Raw genomic sequence first — 9,772 nt, 5'->3', positions numbered from 1 at the left:
GAAATGGGAAAAGAAAAGAAAAATCATTATCTGAATAAAGTCGATGTTTGTTTCAGAAACACTTCCAGCTGCTTTTGTGGAAATACTCTGAGAAACAGAAGTCTGAACATAATCATTACAATAGTAATAAAAAAAGAATATTAAAATCAAGCTGTAGGGAAACCTTGGGGAGAATTTCATGTGTTTGTCTGTAAAACACTGATGTGTGGTAATTTCCCATTCCTTCAGATTTTAAAATTCAGAATCAAACTGAGACACAATGAATTACTGATAGAGGGAAAGGGAGAGCAGACATTGCTTCCCTGTATGTCCTTGACTGGGTTTTTGTCCCAGATTCTCATTCAGCCTCATTAAAACTGAAACCAAATGAGCCAGATGCTGTGATTCACATGGGTAATCCCAGGACCAAAGACGGAGGCAGGAGGATCGTGAGTTTGAGGTCAGTTTGAGCTACACAGTGACATTGTTGTAAATCAACCAAAAAAAAAAAAAAAAAAAAAAAAAAAAAAAAAAGGAAATGAGTGTGGCATTCACTTAGTTGACATAGTTTACTAAGAAAACTTATAATTTCTGTTCAGACCAATGGACTGAGGAGGCCGCTGGTCTAAAGCTAAATATGTAATATGAGTCTGGACAGATTGAGCACTATGGTTAGACCGCTGGTGACAACTGGTGTGCTAGCAGTTGATATCCAGATCATATATCTTCTCCTCTCTCCCCTCCTCCCAGTCAATCTTTTCCTCTCATCTTCCCCAGCTCCATCCTCCTCATCTCCTCCCATGGATATCAACCCGCCTTGGCATATCAAGTTGTAGTAGGATGAGGTGAAGATTCCATTGTGGCTAAGCAAGACAGCTCAGTTAGGAAAAGGGACCCAAGGCAGGCAACAGAGTTGTATACCACCCTGCTCCCACTGTGAGGAGTCCCACATGAAGACAGAGCTGCACATCTGTTACACAGGTGCCGAGGGGCTGGGTCTGCCCCATGCATGCTCTCTGGTTGGCTGTTTAACTGTGGGTCCCTATGGGCCCAGCTTGGTTGACTCTGTGCTCTTGTGTCCTTGACCTCTTCAGCTCCTTCAATCCCTTCCTCCCCTCTTCAGCAGGATTCCCCAAGCTCTATCCCCAAACATTGTTTGGCTGTGGGTCTCTGCATCTGTTTCCATCAGTTGCTGGGTGAAGCCTCTCAGAAGACAGTTATGCTGGATACCTATCTATAAGTACAGCAGAATATTATTAATAGTGTCTGGAGTCGACTTTCTTTCTATGGCATGGGTCTCAAGCTGGGCCAGTTATTGGTGGGCCATTCCCTCAATTTCCATTCCATCTTTATACCCCTGCATATCTTATAGGCAGGACAAATTGTGGGTCTAAGGTTTGTGTCTGGGTTGGTGTTTTAATCCCTCCATTGGAAGTCTAGTCAGGTTACAGGAAATGGCCTTTTCAGGTTCCATATTCCCCATTGCTACAAGTCTTAGCTAGGGTCACCCTCAGAGATTCCTGGGGGTTTCCATTGTCCTAGGCTTCTAGCTCATCCCAGAAACGCCCTCCACCAAGACTAATTTCCTCATACTCTCTCCCTCTGACCTCCCCTACGTGATCCTTCCTGTTCCCCTCCCCACACCCTCCCCCTCCCAGTTCCCTCCGTCTGTCCCCTTATGTCTATTCTATTTCCCCTTCTTAGTGAGCTTCAAGTGACCTCCATTGGGACCTCCTTGTTGCTTAGCTTCTTTGGGTCCATGGATTGTGGCATGGTTATTCTGTACTTTCTGGCTAATATCCACTTATAAGTGAGTACATACCATGTTTGACTTTCTGGGTCTGGGTTACCTCACTCAGCATGACCTTTTCTAATTCCATCCATTTGCATACAAAGTTCATGATATCCTTGCTTTTAATAGCTGTGTAATACTCCATTGTGTAGATGTACCACATTTTCTTTATCCATTCCTCAGTGGAGGAACTATTTCTGGCTATTATAAAGCTTCTATGAGCATAGTTGAGCAACTGTCCTGGTGGTATGGTGAAACATCTTTTGGGTATATGCCCAGGAATGGTATTAATGGTGTGTGTGTGTGTGTGTGTGTGTGTGTGTGTGTGTGTGTGTACAGAATACATGTAGAGGTCAGAGGACAACCTCAGATGTCAGTCCTTCAGTCCTTACCTCCTCTCCCCACTTGTGTGAGAGGCTTGTGTGTCGCTGCTGTGTTCATATATCTAGCTGACTGGCCTTGAGAGCCCAGGGATTCTGTTTTCCCTACTTCCCACCTTCCCATAGAAGCACAGACCCTTGCAACTGCACCCAGCTTTCTGAGGAGAACTCAAGTCCTCATGCTTGCAGGGTGGGCATTTTACCCAGTGGGCCATCTGGTCAGCCCTCTCCCAAGCTTTTGAAGTTTTGTTTTCTCTTTCCACAAAGGATGTTCCTTCCTGCAGCGTCTCTAGCTGTGTCTGTTTATTTTCTTTAGGCAATAGCCCAAATTTGGATTCTTTATTTAGTAAGTTGGAATATCATGACTATTCAGGAAAAAGGCAGGTAGGCCAAGCTCAAGATCTGAGCTGTGGCCAAGTGGTAGTGTGTGACCTCATAAAGGCTGCCCAGCACTGTGGTCTCCCCAAAAGAGGATGGATCTGATGTTTTCCTTGCTGATATTCCTCTGGGGCTAAGGTGAGGCTCAGGTGAGGTATGTTACAACTCTCTTGATTAACATAGAGTCTATAGCCCCTAAGATATTGTTATTGGCACATACTAACACTCTGGGCACTTAAACCCCACTTAAACTGCTCAAACTGTTAGGGCTGTTTGATTTTGGTTTTGTCGTTGTTGTTGTTGTTGTTTAGTTTTAGATAGGGACTTGCCATATAGCCCTGGGGGTCTGAAACTCTCTGTCATCCAAACTGGCATTGTACTTGTGTCAATCCTCCTGCCTCAGCCTCCTGGGTACTGGGATTACAGTGTAATCCACCATGCCGGGTTGACTTGCTAGTTTAAGTGCTCCTTAGTGGACTCTACATCCATAGGAAGGAGTCCAAATATGTGTACCGTTGATTCCTCCCCACCCAAAGCATCACCCTCTCTCCTGTGGGGTGATTCGGATGTAAATAATCTTGGGGCAATCATTGGAGAACCACTGGTGTGAAGACGAACTATTTGAGAACTCCATAAATGGTACTTGCAAAGGATAAACCAGGTCCTGTTCATTTGGGGTTGAATATTCAAACAGATGGCCATTAAAAGGTGGTATCCTAGGTGGTTTCCCAATGAGTTTCCTGCAGAAGATGCTTCTCCTAGGACTGCTTTCAGAGCCGGCTGGAAGCGCAAAGGGCCTTTTGCTTTCCACACTCCAGCTCTCCTATTCCTATTTTGGGCAGCTTCTGCCTTCACTCCGTCTCTGACATGAACAGCCTCCTTCTGGTTGTCCCTCTTACTTTGGGGAGGTGAATGGAACCTTGTCGTTTGAACACAGCTGTGTGCTGAGCCATGTGGGCGTGTCACAGGCCAGATGGATGAGTAAGAAATAAAACTTGAAAGGCTCTGGCAACTGTTGGTGCATCCAGGATGGGAAGTAATAGAGATGCTGTCAATCAATAGCTATAGAACACAGTGAGAACAACCTTGTCACTCAGGTCAGATTGCTCGGGGCTAGCTAGCCCTGAGATAAATGACTAGGTCCTTAGAGTCGGTGTGTCTTTGATGTTGGCAGGATCTTCACTTCTTCATCATCCTTAGGGTCCCTGCCTCTTACCCTGACAGGAGCTCAGCCTACTCCCACTAGGAAAGCCAACCCTGCCCTCTCTGATTAGCTGCAATTGGGAACTTTCCATTTGCATGAAGATGCCTAAGTGTCTACTGGCCTATTGTTTCCCACAGTAAAGGAGACGGTCAGTTACTAGTGCCTATTAATCTAATCAACAATTGCGGCCGAGGACATAGCTTGGGGCAGGAAGCTTGCCTAACTGTCATGTCCTGGATTAGATCCCCAGCACTGTAAGAAAACAGGTACGTGTTGGGTCTAACATATGCCTGGCTCCTAGGAAGTTACTGGGGATCCCCTGGAAGGTTGTTTTACCTGAAATAATTAAATTCCAGGTCATACAGCCTTCTGAAGCTTAGAGCTAGGGGTGGGAGATAGAGTTGAGACTGGGCTAAAGGAGAAATTTTTCAGTGGCAACTCTCCCAGAATCACATTATCATGGGAATGGGTGGGGGAAACCCTGGTCATTTTCAAAACAAAACGTTGGGGATGATATAGAGCCAATGTTTGGAGCTACTTTAATAAATAATAGCAATAATAATGATGATAATAGTAATAAACACTGTATTAATATATGGGTATTAATGTAATTATTATTTAGCCCACTTGCCTCTTTCTAGTTCCTGGAACAGATGATAGTTTATTTCACTGAATCTTCTTAGATAGCACACACAGAAGGTGTGCTGCCCTTAGACAGTGAGGACTACTGGGGTCCATTAAGAACAGCATGAATCTAAATTCACCCACGTCAGTGACTGACTACCCAGCTTCCATGTGTAAAACCGACTGAGCCCAGGTTCACCAATAGAATTTCTCTGTTCTGAGAGACTGGTTCTGTCAGGATTAAACCAGCCCACCAGCAATCTCTTGGCTGCACTTGATTTCATTGAAGGAATGAGAAGCTAGGAGATGTCAGAAGGCTTCTGGGACAGGTGCCTCAGCATTTTTATGAGAGATTATCTAGATATTGTTCTTCCCATCAGCCATCTTTTTTTGTTCTCGGCCATCTTGAGACAACCTGACACCCAAGGCAGCACAAGGCTCCAGAATGAAATGGATTCCATGGGCAGCTGCAGACACAGGCTGTCATTGCAGCTCAGCCAGTCTCTAGGGCAGGTCCTCAACCTTCCTGGCACCGAGACCCTTTAACGCAGTTCCTCATATGGTGACCCCCAACCGTAAAATTATTGTGTTGCTACTTCTTAACTGTAATTTTGCTACTGTTATGAATCATAATGTAAATATCTGATATGCGGGATATCTGATATGGGACCCCCAGGAAATGGTCGTTTGACCCCAAAAGGGGTTGTGACTCACAGGTTGAGAACCGCTGCTCCGAAGATTATAAGGTGTAACTTTAATTTCTTCAAAACCTACTTTTGATGATGGTTCTTAAATGCTTTAACCTCCCTTGTAAAGCCTACCACCACCAGAGGTAGTGGAAAAGAAAGGATGTGGGGCGGGTTTAGAAAGGTTCTTTGGAGAAGCTTTCGTTTGTGTGGTCTGGAAATCAGCAGTTCAGTTCACAGGTTATCAGCAGCAGCTCTATCCACTTGCAGATGCTTCACAGACACACCAGCAGTCCAGTTTGGTAGAGTCTGGATAGCAAACGCAAACCAGCAGTGGTAGCACCACCAAGCAGAGACAGCCAGGCCTCCGCCTCAGCACAAGTCAACAAGAGGGACCACCAGAGGTTCTAGGCTGTGCCTCTCTCAGAGAAGGGGAGATCAGCGAAGACATGAGATCAACGAGTGGCTAGCTCTTCAAGCAGTCTAGCTTAGCCTAAGTCACTCTCTATCGAGTTCTATTTATAATCCCTCCAAACATCACGTGTCCTCCGCGGTTATTTTTCATGCAGAGCAGAGGTAAGACTGGAGATATAGCTCAGTTGGTAGAGTGTTTGCTTAAATGTAGGAGACCCTGGGGCTGGAGAGATAGTTTAGTGGTTAAGAGCACTGACTGCTTTGCCAAAGGTCCTGAGTTCAATTCCCAGCAACCACATGGTGGCTCACAACCATCTGTAATGGGACCCAATGCCCTCTTCTGGTGTGTCTGAAGACAGCTACAGTGTACTCATATACATAAAATAAATTAATCTTAAAAAAAAGTAGGAGACCCTGTTTCAATTCTCAAGACCCTATAACCAGGCGTGATAGAACACACCTGTGCTATGGTGTTACACACCTGTGATATGATGGTACACACCTGTGATATGATGGTACACACCTGTGATATGATGGTACACACCTGTGATATGATGGTACACACCTGTGATATGATGATACACACCTGTGATATGATGGTACACACCTGTGATATGATGATACACACCTGTGATATGATGATACACACCTGTGATATGATGATACACACCTGTGATATGATGGCACACACTGGTCACAGCAGCATTAGGGAGTTTCGAGGATCGGAATCCCAGGCTAGTCTGGTCTATATGAGACCCTGCCTTCATTCTAGGGCTAGCCCTTCTACTTGGCAACTCTGTCACCTTAACACATCACTGCTTCTCTAGTCTACGATGTCTTCCTCAGCTCCCACCCTCAAATCTGAATCTCTTCAGCAAAAAGGAGCTTGGGAGATGTACATCATACTTCTCCTTATGCCAGGACTTCATATGCAGCCGAACCAAATTCTGACTGAGAAACGAGGTGTTTTCTTGAAAGCAATGAGACTGGCTAGCCACAGGACTCTGCCACTGCCTGATATGAGAGGGAAGTAGGTCAGGATGGAAAAAAACAGTTACAGCTATGCTGTGTTCCTCCTGTGGCTCAAGGCAGTGCGACTTGGTTCCCTGTCCCTTGCAACCAGACACATCCTAATTGATGCTACATCACACACTTCCTCCCTTCCTTCTCCAGTCCCCCCGCTGAAGGCTGAAGACAAGAAGCCCTTCACTGGTCGCATCTAAAGTCATTCCTGTGTTTCTTCCCATGCTCGGGACAGTGCCTGGCACATGGCTTGATAAATATTTGCTGAACTGGACAAAATTAACTTAGAGGACTCAGACTGAGAAAGATTAATCACAGCGCGACTTTGCAGTTTGTTGGCTCTGGTCTTGGGCATGACAAAAGCAGCTTCTTTACATAAGTGAGACAATAGCACCCATGTCTAAGCATCTTATAAATATTAGCGGTTGTGCAAACTGTTTACCATGCAAAGTGGTTAGGTGGTTATAGAATTCATCCTGTATACACAGCACATATAAATTTTCTTTTTTTTTAAGTTGCAACCATTTTAAGGTACAATTATATTAAGTATGTTGACATAATCCCCAAAGTTGATAAAAGAGATTTTTGGCATGTTTCAAATACAGGAAAGTGTGTGGCCCTCTTTATAACTGTAAGGTTCAAAGGAAAGGAAACTTTGAAGGGATCTTTTTTTCATTAAAACTCTGAAGCCTTCTAAGACCTCAAACCATTGTTTAGTAACTAGAGTGTGAATAAATCAGAATATATATGTGTTGACTTATCCTGGAGTCCTGTGATGGTAAAACCAAAGTAGAAAAGGCCCCTTGCATTATTTTACTATCTGATGGCTAAGTCAGAAGCAGCCCAGTGTTCTGGACTCAAATGAAAACTAACCAAATGATGTAGAATCCTAAGCTGCTTTTCAAGGTCTGTACCATCTAATGACAGAATTTAGGATTTATGATTCTTTCTGTTTGCCTTTGTTTTTGTTGTTTGGTTGCTTTTGTTTTGTTTCTGTTTCGTTTTGACTCAGGAACCTCTGGGTGAAAATAGAACTGAAAATGGAACCCTTGCTTTTGTCCATCCTGTGTCTGTCAAGGTGTGAAACAGATGGGAAGGTCACCTCTCTGAAGATGCTCTCTGATAACAAAGGGACCTCCATGGCAGAGCAGTCAATTAGCTTTCCACTCAGGGCAGACAGAAAGCTTTTTAAGAGTGCAGGTGTCGAGAAGTTACTAGAATATAAATGGGGGTCAACTGGCCCAGCCTTCCAGTCAGCAGGTGAGGGAACTACCTCTCAGAGAACTGACAGGCCACAAGAAACGCCCCCTGGAGCAGTGACTGCAAAGTGAACCTCTTGTGTCATAGTCCAGCACACTCTGTCGGGGAAGAAGAGATAAAATAATAGGGAGATGTGTTTGTGTAACATGAATCTGTAGCTGCCTTCCCACATGATGCCCACTTTGACAGGATAGATTTTAAACCCAAAGGAGGGAGCCAACTGGGAAAAGTAAAGAGACTTTTGTCCAAGGTGGCAAAATGCTCAGAGGTGTGTATACAACATGACACAGACAGGGCACAGGCAAAAATCATCTTGCTGCTCCTTTCACAGAAGAAAGAATCCTAGTGTCATCCTCCCTTTATTGACTATGTTATTCAGGGATTGGAGCAAGGGCGCCTTTTCAAAGTATCTGAGAGATCTCCAGAGCTTTGTTCATGAGGAGATTGCTGGCCCCTGCCTTGGACTTGCCCTGATGGGAAGCAGAAGTGAGTCTGATATTCTCTATCCTTGGTCTTCCCCTCTCACTGTCCACTCACCTGCCCAGGGCCCTCACCACCTACACATGGTGGGCATAGCATGTTCTCTGCAGTCCCTTTGGCTGCAATACTTCAAAATCACAATGTTCTCTCTTTCCAACTCTGCAGGTAGCAACATCACACTGGGATCCTGAAATCACCCATGTAGGAAACTACAAAACACAATAGACTGAAAACCAGGATTCTATTTCAGAGTGCCATCGTTCTTAAGGACATGTACAGTGGGTTGACCTAGAGCTTACTATTAATCTGAAGCTGGCTTTGAACTCCTAACCCTGCCACTTCCTCCCAAGTACTGAGATTGCTTTTTGGGGCAGTACAGGGGTACAGGATCTCAGAATATCTTTGACCTAGAAATTGTCCTGCCTTGACTGACTAAGTCCTGGTGTTGTAGTTGTGTACTCATATACCCAGAGCAAAGAGCCTTTTTTTTTTTTTTTTTTTTTTTTTTATGCATTGACTAGCATGCCATGGGCCAGAACTAACTGCAGACAAAGCAACAAGAGCCTATCAAGATGACTGCTTTTGTAAGAATTGAGCAAACTGGGACTCCTCATACAAATACTGAGGAGCTAGTATTAAGCTTAAAGACAGAGAGCTTCAAAAGGGTTTACTGAGCAAACATCCATCCCCAGGAGATGCCCTAATTGCGGGGGTAATGCCCAGTTCCAGGAACCATCCCCATTACAGGTGGATCTCCCCTCCACCCCTCCTATGTGCAACCAGTATCTTTTCCTCACCAGGGGCACAGAGGTCAATGGACTCAAAAGACAATGGGCTACACCAGTGAGAGAGAACCAACTCATGCTGTAAACCTATGTGCTGAAAGAGTATAAAAGGTGTGTGCTTTTTTCCTTGGAGTCACCTTTGCCTGAATGCTGGATGACCCCAGTATACTGGATTATTAAAGAACCTCACACTAATTGCATCGATCTCTGTCTCTGTGTCTTTGTGAGTGGGACTCCCACCCCGAATCTAACACTTTGTCCGTGTAAGATCTCATTTATAATACCACCACTGCATCAAAGAGTAGCAAGAGAAGATTAAAAGACCAGACAATTTTTTTAAAGATTTATTTATTTACTATTATATGTAAGTACACTGTAGCTGTCTTCAGATATACCAGAAGAAGGCATCAGATCTCATTACAGATGGTTGTGAGCCACCATGTGGTTGCTGGGATTTGAACTCAGGACTTTCAGAAGAGCAGTCAGTGCTCTTAACCGCTGAGTCATCTCTCCAGCCCCAAGACCAGACAACTTTTAACTGGTATAAAACAAGAGTACATTTCAGCCTTCTTCCTCAAAGTAGTCAATACTAGATAATGTTTTATTTATTTGTGTTTATGAGTGTGTCTATGTTCCTGTCTACATGTGTGTGGGGATGCAAACATGCATGTGTGCATGCATGTGGAGGTCAATGGGAGTCTTCCCCAATCTCTTTCAGCATTAGTTTTCTTTTTGTAAGGGGAGGAAGGGTTTATTTTAGCTCCTGG

The 9,772-nt window shown here is 44.4% G+C and overlaps 1 long non-coding RNA gene across 1 annotated transcript; it reads left to right on the top strand.

The window, feature by feature from the left end:
- Positions 1-2,622: 2,622 nt before the first annotated feature.
- On the top strand, positions 2,623-9,057 carry LOC116070704. Its single transcript, XR_004110530.1, has 3 exons — positions 2,623-2,678; positions 8,120-8,226; positions 9,021-9,057. It is a non-coding gene; the product is annotated as an uncharacterized LOC116070704 (long non-coding RNA).
- Positions 9,058-9,772: the final 715 nt, after the last annotated feature.

This window comes from Mastomys coucha, unplaced genomic scaffold, assembly GCF_008632895.1.
Source record: "Mastomys coucha isolate ucsf_1 unplaced genomic scaffold, UCSF_Mcou_1 pScaffold1, whole genome shotgun sequence".
Lineage (NCBI taxonomy): Eukaryota > Metazoa > Chordata > Mammalia > Rodentia > Muridae > Mastomys > Mastomys coucha.
This window is presented reverse-complemented; position numbering and strand designations above follow the sequence as displayed.